Source organism: Alligator sinensis, unplaced genomic scaffold, assembly GCF_000455745.1.
Source record: "Alligator sinensis unplaced genomic scaffold, ASM45574v1 scaffold73_1, whole genome shotgun sequence".
Classification (NCBI taxonomy): Eukaryota; Metazoa; Chordata; order Crocodylia; family Alligatoridae; genus Alligator; species Alligator sinensis.
The window spans coordinates 4,574,539-4,587,150 of NW_005841838.1; the positions used below are offsets into that span (position 1 = coordinate 4,574,539).

General features: G+C 43.8%; 1 long non-coding RNA gene across 1 annotated transcript in view; it reads right to left on the minus strand.

The window, feature by feature from the left end:
• Positions 1–8,500, minus strand: part of LOC102378498 — a 41,768-nt gene extending 33,268 nt beyond the window's left edge. The window contains exon 1 of the long non-coding RNA XR_322873.1: positions 8,437–8,500. This is a non-coding gene — a long non-coding RNA (uncharacterized LOC102378498). The remainder of the gene's footprint in view (positions 1–8,436) is intronic.
• Positions 8,501–12,612: the final 4,112 nt, after the last annotated feature.

Sequence of the window (12,612 nt, forward strand, 5' to 3'; positions counted from 1 at the left end):
GAGTGGCCAAGGTCTGGAACGGGCTCCCAAGGGAGGTGGTGCTCTCCCCTACCCTGGGGGTCTTCAATAGATGGTTAGATAACCATCTAGCTGGGGTCATCTAGCCCCAGCCCTCTTTCCTGCCTATGCAGGTGGTCGGACTCGATGATCTATTGAGGTCCCTTCCGACCCTAACGTCTATGAATCACATGAGAAAAACTGCGTGGGAAACAAGCATACTGTGTAAAGAAAACAGATAAAGAAAAAAAAACCCATGCACAAAGTCTCCAGAGACATAAGATAACTAGCAACCTGCCAGCAGCTTCAAGTGTGTGTACTAAGAAAGGAACCATGAACAGGTTTCACTTTCTTTGGTTCTCAAATCTTTAATTTGTGTCAACAACCTATTTTCAGAATCTTTTAGTCTCTGGTAACATGCAAATCCCATTCCATCAACATCTAGACAGTTCTGCCCAGGTTATGATGCCCAAACTGACCAGAGAAAGTAGAAAAGAATCATCAAGTATTTGGAAATCTGTGTAAACTTCAAATCTATCATTGTCTCCCAGTGCTCAGCACTGTCCTAGCTTTTTGAGCAGCTTCCTGCTCCTCCAGATTTCTAATGCTCTCTCCTTGTTTCCCCTGTACTTCTCTCTACATTGTCACTCCTTGGCCCTTTCCAAGCCATGCTGTCCATTGTTTTAGGCCCCTATAATCACTATTTTCCACTCCCAAAAATAGCTCCCTAAAATACAGTTACCACTGATGTTCTTACAGGGCTGGATTAACACATAGACAAACTAGGCACATGCCTAGATCCCTTAGCTGCGGATGTCCCAGTCCTGTCTTCTGTGGCAGTGGCGCAAATGGCCATGTCCACTTCCCTTCCCTTCCCCTCCCCTCTGCTGACCTTGCCGCCATGGCAGCTGCTTCCTAGTGGCAGCTCCAAGCCCTGTTCCCCACAGGTGGCAGTGCCAGGGTGAGGAGAGGGAGTCTTGACCTGCCCAGGGCCCACAATTTTGTTTGCCTAGGACCCACTAAAGGGTTAATCTGGCCCTGCATTGTTACCATCCAATGTCCTGCTTTAGGCATTATCATACTAGTATTCAATGAAACATCCTGAGTGCTACTGGACCAAGTGCTAGCGTGTTATCCATGTTGTCTATGCCTGCTCAGAACAGGTCTAGGTTATACTGCCCCTCCCACCACTACTGAGACAACAATGGGCAATGATAATAGAGAGAAAGCTTCAAAGAACAGTCTAGTATAGTCAAGGCCTAAGAAACCAAAACACTATGAAATTGAATATACAGTTGCATGTATTAAGACAGATGAGAAAGGTCAATTAGCATGTGAGCTTAAATTAAACAGAAAGTTTTTGATTACATTTAAAAATTAATAAATACTTCAATGTACAAAATCACCTGGATCATTACAGAAATTATTCTCCTAGCTATGTGCCGCATGGACTGTACACATCCAATTTTGGAGCCCTGAAAATGCAGAAGGAGAGGAAAGTCCCAATATTTTTTTCAGAAGTAGCAGCTTAGGAGACAACTGCCAGCGAATAGACCACTAGGTAGCTTTTATGAGGGGAAAAAGTGGAATGTGATGTTATTTGAAGTCTTGTGCATTTACCCTACAAAATTGGCACTACAAAGCACTAAGCAGTTCAAAGAAGAGACCCCAACATTAATGAGCAATGGCTGGTGGGTAATCCTGTAGCAAACTCTCCGGCTGACAGGTCTGTGCTTAGTGATGACTTGCAGCAAGATGACTCTAGCACAGTTGCTAGGCGGCAAATGTGGTGTCTAGATACTGACAGCTACTGTAAACTATACTGTTGCAAGCCACTTGATTGGTGTATTAAATCTGCTGAAATAATGCATTTTCTTAACCAGAACCTTTAAAAACCAAAACATTTTTAAACTACCAAATTTACTTCAAGTTTATGGACTATTTGTCATATTTCCTCCAAAGCAGAAAGATAAAAGTACAGCAGGCAAAGTAGCTGCACACTGCCAGAACAAAGACAAATCTCTATTGCTGAAAAAATTTCCTGTGTGAATCAGAGGAACTCAGTACCCTCAGCCTCCAAGGCTTTCATGGGAAGTTGGAGGTACTCAAGATCAGATCCCCAGTTAATGCAATGCAGGTGCAAGGTTTGAAATGTGCAAGTCAAGAAACATGGTTGTTAAGTGAATTTGCCCACAAGGAATCACTTATGCCCAACTCCACCTTGCTTATCTTCAAGGTGCTCCCTCCTCCTAGGCTCATCCACTGAGCTCTGCAAACTTGATGTCTTCCAAGGTCTCCCTGATACTATGCAGTGCCCAGCTATCCTCCTCCTAACACCTCCCAAAGACACTCTTGTTAGCCTTCCTATTCTCTGAATGCATCAACCTTGAGTTTCATTTCATTTAATTCATTAAGGACCACCAATCAGAACTGGCCTTAGCAAAAATAGTGCCCTGGGTGAACTTGTATTTTGGTGTGCCCCTTCCACAAGTCAGCAGCGCTGCAGACAGAAGTGGGCAGGCAGGAGTGTGAGGCGCAGTCCAGCAGGGAAACGGAGCCACCCATAATGCCTGACCTGACTCCTCCTGAGCAGTGTCTGGAGGCAGGAGGGCCAGGATGCTTCTGTCTGGGGTGGGGATCAACCAGGGCAGGACAGAAGGAGAGCGCGACTGTGTGCACCTGTGTGTGATGTTCCCCTGACCACACAGCCTGACTGGCCATCCACATTGTCCACCCCCAAGGTCATCTCTGCTACCAATGTCTGTGGTGCTGCCAAAATCATAAGCTGCAACAGTGTTGTATTTTGTCAACACAATGTAACCTTATTGTTTGATGGTTTCTATACAAACCATGTCCCAAATACTTTAAACATTTCAGAAGGAGCACTCTGATTGCTTGCCTTGGCAGCCAATCACAATGATTACTGAAACAGCCAATCAGAGTGCTGTGCACAGACAGTCACACAGACAGACAGCCGGACGTGAAGCTGAGGAGGGGGCGGCACATGGCCGGATGCAGAGCAGCGGCAGTGTGGGGCAGTGGGTGTTGGCGGCCAACCACTGGCCTGCATGAGGGGGAGGGGGGTCTGGACGTGGAGCGGGGGGGAGGAGCGCATGAAAGCTTCCATCCCCCCTTCCTGGAAGGCAGCAGTGGTGCAGGGTGGTGGCGCATGGTGCTCCGTCCCCACCCGCTCCATCCCCCCCATAATTCTTGATGGGCAATTTGCTAGTGGAAGAAATAAGTCTTCAATTCAGGATTGAAATGAGGAGAATCAGGGAAGCAGACTGATACAAAATCATTGTTCCAAATGTTAGGAAATGCAAAAGGATAATGCCCTCAGACAAACAGCAGCAAAACTACTTGTCATTGTATAAGGGCCAGTAGTATGATTGAAATAATACACTGATTCAGGAAAGGAGTTTGAATTTCCTTGAATGGGTCTAAATTGTCTGATTGTGAATGATGGTTTGTCCTACCATAGGACAAAATAGCTGTGGGGTAAGGTCAAATTTTCTGGAATGACTAGAAACAATTTTCCACCACCTAAATTACTGATTGAGCTGATATATGTTCCTACCTTTGTTTCAACAGCTTGTGTGTTTTCTCTCAGCATGCTACTGGAGGAGAGAAATTAGTTAATTCCTCTGGAAAATATTTAGCAGAGTACATAGAAAGCATGGTGATGGGAGCAGCTCAAGAGACAGGACAGAGCAGCATGATTTACAGTAGTGCAGCTTTAACAGCAGCTAAAACCCCAGGTATTTCCCTTGGAAAGTTAATGTGGTACTATTGAAAGAGCATCTGATGATATGTTATCAAACTGCTTTTCATTTGTCTGAGACTCTATAACTGCCAGTGACTAAGGCTCAAAAACACATAGATGGAAGAATATTAGAGACAATTTCCTGTTCTGTTCTGCTTAGTGGAAGGGAGACAATATGTGCTAACTGTAAATTTGAGTCCAAAACTTAAGAAGCAGAAAAAGAAGTTGTGTCTGCAAGGGTAGGTAGGTTACTTTTTGTCTTCAAGTAGAAGACTTCATTTTCCACATTTGTCAAACCACCATATTTTAAATTGAAATGTTTTAATACTCCTCTCTCAGATTGCAGATCTTGCTGGGCTTTTCAAAGTTTTTCTTTTTTTAAGCTTTGCTTTAGAGCAGTAAACACATTTAGGAGAAAACAAGGGTTGATCCCACTCTTAAGTGCCCTGTACATGTCAGTCCATACCTTTAAATTTCACCAAGGTTTATCATCAGCTACAGAAACATAGCTATCTTGAATCCCTTTACGGACAATGTTTTGAGTAGTTGGAAAAGAGATTCTCTACTTTATTTTAAAGAGGAACGGATAAACAATGAAACTTGGAGACCTGCAGGCCAGAGGTCTAAACTTCTAATGAGATGTTTGTCTGATAGTCATTGAATTGCTATGACTGGAGCAGTGATATTCAGGTTCTTGGTCTTGCATTTGCTTTCTACTCCCCTGCTTTCTCCTCTGCGCTGCAAAAAGCCACCTTGGGACCCTGTGTATTAGGGCTGTGTGAAGCTTTGGTTGCTGATTCAATTAGGCGGAGATTTAGCTGTATTTGGCAGCTGAATTTCCAAATCCAAATTGAATCAGGAGACCTTTAATCTCTCCAAATTGAATCAGAACCCTCCAAATTGATTCGGAGAGATTTGATGATTCGGACATAGACACAGCTTTAAATGTTTTTTCTATATTCTATATATCTCAAGGTACCAAGCGGCTCATGAACACTGAGATGGTGATATGGATGGAGCATCCCACAGGAGTGCGTGGGGCAGCGGACCCAGAAGTGGACCAGAAGCACTTCCAGTCCACTTTTGGGTCTGCCACTGAGTGCACGATGGAGGCACCCCCCAGCTCAGCGACTGGTGCCTCCTGGGTCTGTGGAGGGGCCCGGGGGTCCCCCTGCAGCCGACTGCTGAGCCAAGGAAATGGAGGGTGGGGGGGGCCTCCACGCACTCAGCGGTGAATCCAGATGTGGATCAGTCCTGAGGAACAGTTCTGATTTGCTTTTAGGATCACTGGTGGACTAAGAGGGATGTCATATCACAAATGAAAAGATAAGAACCACAGCAACAGAGAGAGAGGACTTATACCAGAGTGCTCAGTAGAGGTGCACTGATACATCAGTCTGATATCGGATTGGCACCAATATAAAGAAAATTGACTGTATTGTAAATCTGCTCAATCTAGCCAATAATTTGGCTGATAAAGGCCCGTGTGTGCATAGTTCCAGTGCAGCATACAGGCAGTGAGGAGCACAGCCCGGCAGCTTGAAGAGTTGAGTGCAGCTGGTAAGTCTGTTGTGGTGGATGGGAAAGGGGCTGGGCTCAGGGTGGGCAGCAGTGGCACTATGGGGGCTATGGGAGAGGGGGGCTGCAGCCACCCCAAGTTTTGCCATAGCCCCCCCAGAATTCCCCCTCCCAGCACTGCTGCCCCCTCCCGGAGACCAGCCCCCACCGAGAAGAGCCTGGCACAGCCCCAGCTGCAGCCCGCAGCTGCAACTGCCTGCCCTGCCCTGCATAGAGCTGCATAGATACAGGGGCACATGCTCCCGCTGTACCCTCCTGGGGTGTATTTGGTGGCAGGAGCTGCCCCCCCTTGCCCCGTGTGCCCCCTGGATGAGCCGTGGCTCCATCCCGTGCCCAGCCCCACCCTGGCTGGGCAGTGTCTGCCCCTGGCCCACTCCCTCCCCCACCACAGGGGGGTGTTGATCTGCTCCCTTCATGCCCCTTTCCTCCCCCTCCCCTTTTACCACAACAGACTTACCAGCTGCACACGGCTGTATCAGAAATTGGATTGGTATCAGCTGGTATGCCTCCTTAAAACTGACTATCAGTATCGGCCCCCAAAATCTCTATCGGTGCACCCCTATTGCTCAGTGCTGCATCCATGTGGGCAAGTCAAGCGCATCAGGAGTAATTAACTCTCAGCGCTATTCAACTGAGAGGAAAGAAAGCTCTTCTATTGGTTCCCCAAGGAAACCTCGCACAAAAACAAGGAAGGCTTTGTACAAGACTGTGTACTTCTAAGGAAAAAGCTAAACTTTGTGTTATAGGAAGGAGAATTTTGGCCTTCCAGGTGGTATTAGAAAAAGCAAAAGACAAAGTGTTTTAACTACATGCAAATTACATGTGACAAGCCTACTTAGACATTAATTTCACCCAGTAAAAAGAATCATGAGTCCTCTTGACTTCACCCACACCTTGTCTGCACTCTGAAGTAAGATACACAAACAACTATCCTGTACAGCAGATGAGTCATCCAGCTTATCAGGAAATATTTCTTCCCAGTTGAAACTTATGTTTTAAGCAAGCACATAATGGTTTGTTTGTTTTCTTTCTTTAACGAAGTGCTAAAGGTACCTGAGTTGCTAAACCCTAGAAAAAAACCACAAAAGTATAATATATGTATTTTTGTGTAACATTAAAAAAGATGAAGTTAACAAAATATATTAAAAAAAAAAAATCTAAGTGGGAGAATTGAAAAAAACACATCTCTAAATTGCCCAAAATGAAGAATGCAGGACTTCAAATGTCTACTCATAAGTTTGTTAGAGCCACTTGGCTCTAATGATGGGCAAGCCAGAGTGAAGGTACCAGAGAAGTTACAGATTGTCAGTTTAACTTAGTGTGACTTCTTTTTATCAAAATAAGAAGACACAGTTGTCACCAGTGTGTCTAGAATCTGTCTTTACAGCATCTCCTGGTAAGAATGAATGTTCAAATTTAGTATCTCTGCAATTGTTTAGAAGCAAGGAAGACCTGTCAGATCAAATGTAGCCCCGATGACAAATTATTTTAAAACAAAGCTTTTACCACACCAATGCCCACAAAGTAGAACGTCCATGATTTTTTTTTATTTGAATACTTTTTAAAGATACAAATCATTTAGGGTTTGCATCTGTAATACTGCAGTGAAACTATCAACATGAATTTGATTAGCAAGTAGCTGGTCTGTCCCTTATCATTCAAACCCAGAGAATTATGATTATCTAAGCAGAATAAGTAACTGGAAGCACCTCTAGAGTATTGACAATAAACAAAAAGAAGTTTGGAGGAAGAAACCTGATCCTGCAAAACTTAACATGCAAAGTCTGAAACAAATAAGACCACTCACTAGTAAGACCCTGGAAATATTATTCATGATGCAGCATTTAAACACTGTCCTTCTTGCAGGCTATGTTTCTGTAGCAACTCATTTGGTAATTCTGAAGTACTTTCCAACATTTAGCTTACCATTATAACCTCTGTGAAATGGATATTACTGTCTTATGGATGGGGAGAGAGAATTGATGCATGTAGAGGTTATGTAACCCATCCAAAGCTCAGTATAACAGCAAATCAATGGCAGAACCAGGAATAAAACCCACAAATCCCAATTGCCAGGGTTTAATCATAACTCAACACCTTCTCCACAAATACTAATGTAGGCTTTTAATACGGTCAACATATGACAAACCAAAAACATACCCTCCTTGCCCCGCCAACAAACATAGAAATTGCCATCTAAAAACATTTGACTTTGTGCTATCATTACTATGCTTTGAAGGAAAATATCACTTAGAGACAAGGTCCGTATACATTTTTACTCTGGGTTTTAATTTGAACTGCATCACAACCCAACCCAAGTGATATCTGTTGTTTTGGTTTGGCCTGTTACCGAAATGGGCTCTAGTCACATTTATATCCTGTTTCAATTTTGGACCCAGTGATGTGGTAGAACACTCCAGATAAGAAAGGATTAACAAGCATAAGACTAAATGAATAAGAAGTTGTTTAAAATTAGGAGTTTATCTTTTCAGAGAAAAGACAAAGAGAGAGTGTTATGAGACAGGACTTTGCTGCTTGCTTGGATAATAGGAATCACCTTGCAATGTGCTATTTTTGCATGTTTGTGTTTGGAGTGGAGCCAAACCTGAAGAGAGAGACAGTGTGAGATTTCTTCCTAGGCTGGTGGGGAAAGCTTGTAAACTTATATGTGATGGAGAATTTGGGCAGTATTCTGAGCCATAAGAGAGAAGTGGATCATGAAGTGCTATTAAAATTGGAAACAGCAACAGATCAGCAGTTACTTTTCTAAAAGAAACAGGAAAGCCAGCAGCAGATCCTGTTTTAACTACTGGATCAGGATATCTATAAGTCCCAGACTAGTGTGTAATTACTACTAATGAAAAAAGGTTTGGTTCCAATAACCCCAGTACTCATACACAAGAGAGAACTTTTAAATTAAAATCTAAAAAATGCTGCTACACTTGGCTCTTCTTGGTTATACAAAATGAAGGGAAGATAGTATGTGGACTTGGGTGTGCACTGTACCAAGTACTAAGGGCTGTTCAAGATTGCAAAGACATGATGGCAGTGATTCTACTCTAAGGATAATGCTGGTCACTTTATCCCAGTTTCCTTACCTTTGCTAGAAGCATCAGTGGCCCTTGTCTTCCATGAACTAAATGGCAAACATATTGCACTTCCTGAAACTGATGGAAAATTAAAGTCAATTAAGCTTGTTATAAAATATCACCTCTCTTTTTTTCTTGGTAATCGTCAGATTCCTTCCATATGAGCATCACACTCAGCATTTGACCTCTCCAGATGGGACCCTGATTGTTGCTTTGGGAAATAAAGGTGTGATGACATTGCGTAGTTATCAGCTCTACCCATATCAATATGGCAGAAAGATGTCCACAAAACACACTAATAAAGGAGCCAAGTGATTTGTGTACAAGTACATAACCATTGTTCTACCATTTGGTGTATGGGTATGATTATAAAACTTGGAGGGGTAAAGGGCACTGTACAGGAAGTTGAGCTCATTCTCACCTGTAAATGATGAGCTGTCTCCTAGCTGTGACTAATCAAGTGGCTGTAAAAGCCAGAATGTGGTTCAGTGGTTGTGGAAAGTAGGTTGTTTGTGGGTTGTCTAGCTTTGGTTCAAGATAAAAAGATAAGAGGAAGGGTTGATGGGTTTTTATGATCTGCTTAAGTCAGAGAAAGTTTGGATTTGATATTAGTGAGATATTGATTTGAAGAGTAAAAGTGTGTTCTGAAGTGACTCTTGAGTGTGTTGCCACTGCTTCATCAGGTAGGGTGACACACCAAGTGTTCTACAGTTGAGGTAGGAAGGTACAGAGGAGGAAAGCTGCTGGCTGATGGTGTCACTAATATGCTGAACTTCAGCCTTATGTTTTCCAGTGACTTATTGCTTACTATATGCTGGCTCTACTCTTTTGTGGGTCTATTAATTACACTCCTTAAAAAATGTGCAGTAGAATTTAACTCCTAAATGCTTATTAAGATCAGTATGCCTGAATATCTAGGTATGAAGGAAAATTGCAAAGCAAACCTTCCTAAATATCAGCTAAGAGAGATATAATAATATGTCTAGAAGGTGTACAGCCTAGAGTATTAATGAACAAATTGCTGTACTACTAATGAGAAGTTCTGAAAACCTACTGAGAAGTGAGCTGTTACTGTTCCATATAACAAAAGAAAGCAAAGGCAGTGGTTTTCCAAAAATAAGAATGATCCTGGCAAATTATCATCCTTGGAGTCTCATAACTTGTAGCTGTAATAAAAACAACAAATAACTAGGGAGAAGTTATTAAAGCCTTACTATCTAATGGAAATATGAGGGATAAGTTGTGTGCTCAAGCAATAAATCTTGTAGTGCCTAGAAATAAAAACAAAACAAAACAGCAGCTTGTGTAGCACAACCTACAAGGTACTGAAAAAGGATAATCAATAAACATCAATGCTTTGGAGGTGGTGAATGAAGAAACTCCAAAAGAGGTTTGCAGTTTGGCTTTAAATTAAATACCTGAAAAGTGAAATGACTAGGTAAGGAGAAGGGTTGTGTTGTTACAAATGAGAGGTTGGATTGCCAATTATAGAGAATAGTTTAAGTAACAAGGTGAAATGAAGGAGAATGTTCATCTGATCATGCATCATCTTGGCTGTGTGGTTGAAAATTATGAAATCTGCACTCTGAAGAGAACGTAAAACTAATCTGGATAAAAAAAACTTTAGGAAATGTACCATAAACCTCAGTCCTGCACTAACAAAAATCCAAAGTCTTAGCCACTTAGTGGTTATGATTATAGTTTGATCCTGTAGTTCTCTAAAGAGCTACTCCTGAAGTGATCAGGTATGTAGATGGCTTGGACATAACAGGTGCTGTAAAGTACTGAGGGTGGAATGGGAATGCTTCAGGCAATATAAACTTTGAAATATTGAAACTGAAAATTTTCTTTATAGCTTCAAACTATAACAAACAAGAAATCCCTTCTCACCTGGATAAGGCCTCAGAGTTGTCTTCTACAAAAAGAGAAGTTTGAATAGGCTATAAACTAGGTAGTGGATCTGTTCCTCATTCACATAGCTGTGAGTTGCTCATGCAAGGCTAAGGGTCCTGTAGTAGTGGGTGTACTCCTAATGTCTCCTCTGGTGCACAGTTGAATACTGCATCTTTGCTTGTCTGTACCAAGTGAGCTAGTGTCCTTCACTAACTTCCTGTAAGACAGGGAAGGGTTTACTAGTAACCTGTACTCCCCATCTGACAAGTCCCCCTGGCTATTGAAAACAAAGTCTAAACATGGATGGGGAATGTGGGGAAAGTAGGGAGGGGTTTTCAAGTGATTCTGAAAGAAGAAAACGAAAACAGTATTTTCTTTAGAAGGGAGAGAGAACTTCTCACTGTCAGAGCAAGCAGCTCTGACCAGCTGTAGGCAGTCTACTTACAAAGATGAGAAAGTGACATGAATAAATCTGCTTTGTTGTCTCTGTGACTGACTGCATAAGATTTAAAGGGGGAATATTTTCAAATTACACTGAAAGAGATAATTAATTATCTTAATCTGACTGGGGCTGAATTTCTCTTTTACAAAGCATATGTAAGTTGGCATGTTGTTGTTATATTCTACGTTAGCATAATTTACATAACATCTAATAAGTGTACATTAAATACTTAAAACAGAATTACCTGTCTCTGCATAGATTGAGGCAGCAAACAGACAATTCAAATGTCTTAACTTCCCACCTTTAAATATGGTGTTCCTTGAGGCTATCTCTGCATCTATTCAGCTGGAAAAAAAAATAGAATATTATGATGACCTAAGTTGCTTTCTCAAAGTCAGACCAGTTGTTAACAGTGGAAGTAACCAATGTTGGTTGGTTTTGCATTTTCTTTTTAGAATCCAAAAGTCTGAACATGGGGAAAGTGCGTGGTAATGAATTTTTGTCTCTTTCTTGACAGCTGACATCACGTACTGGAAACAGATGTTGTAGCAAATCATTAGGCGTAAAGCGCAGCTTGTAGAAACCAGGAGAGGAGTTGGGGCAAGTTCTGAGAGCATGGGGGGAACAAGAGGAGAAAGATGATGCCACTAACTAGTTCCTCTCCCGTGAAATCCCTTTTCCCCTTGCTCAAAAATCCTTTTCTAAACCTTTAAGGTAAAGATTTTTATAGCTACTGTGGTCTCATAGTCTACACTGACTCCCCATGAGCAGGTTGAAGGAGTCGGGTATGTTCAGCTTGTGGAAAAGGCACTTAACACTACAGGGGGGAGTCTTCAAATAGTTGAAGGGCTGCCATAAAGAAGAGGGAAAGCACTTCCCTCCCCTGCTGCAGAAATGAGGGTGCAGACCAAGGCTTGGGGTTGCAGCAAAGTAAGTTTAGACTAGACATCTGGAAAAGCTTCTTCACAGTTCGACCAGCGAGACAGTGCAGTAAACTGCCTGTAAAGTTGTGGACTCTCCATCACCAGAGGTCTTCAAGAAGAGGTCAGACAGCCACTGGCTGGGAATGATCTAGCTGTACCTTTGTTGTACCATGGAGATTGCCCATGCCTCTGGGCTTTGCTGGTTGCCCCCCACCCTGCTTTGCTTTTCTGCTACATGGATCAGGGTGTTTTTAAGCCTTCCCAGAGGCATTGGGTGTTGGCTACAGCCAAGGCTGGGGGCTTTGGCTGGGGTGTGCCAATACTCCTGCTGGGACCACAGCTGCAGGATCCTGGTGAAAGGATCTTGCCCCTTTGCTCAGTCAGACCAACTGCCTGGCTGAAGTCAGGAGGGACGTTTACCCCCTGCTCGGATTGGTGCAGACTGGGTTGCCTTGCCCTGTGGCCGGGGTGTGGCCCTCTACCAGGGATCTCTTCAGCATCTATTGACAACCCTTCCTAGCTGTCAGTACATGGCTGCCCAGGCCCTCCTCCGCCGTGGGGGTTAGGTCCGTTGTGTCAGGCTCGACGCTGGTCTTAGGCAGAGCCTGTGGGTTGTGCGACGCTGGGTGGAGATGGGGCCGGGGATGCTCCTGCCTCAGGCCGGCGGACCGGCCCCGCTGCTCTGTGATCCTGCCCGCATGACTGAGCCGCAGCCGCCGAGCCCAGGTCACCGCACCAAGTTCCCCGCGTGGGCAGGGCCGGCGGGTATTTCTGAGGCAAGCTGGAAACCCCTGCCCGGGATCTCCCGCCCCGGCCCCTGGCGGACAGGCTGGGCCCGGGGCGGGGACGGCGGGCGACCGGGAAGCTCCGCCTCAGCGCCCGGCCAGCTCACGCGGCGGCGCGGCCCCCCCCCGCGCTGTCAGCTGC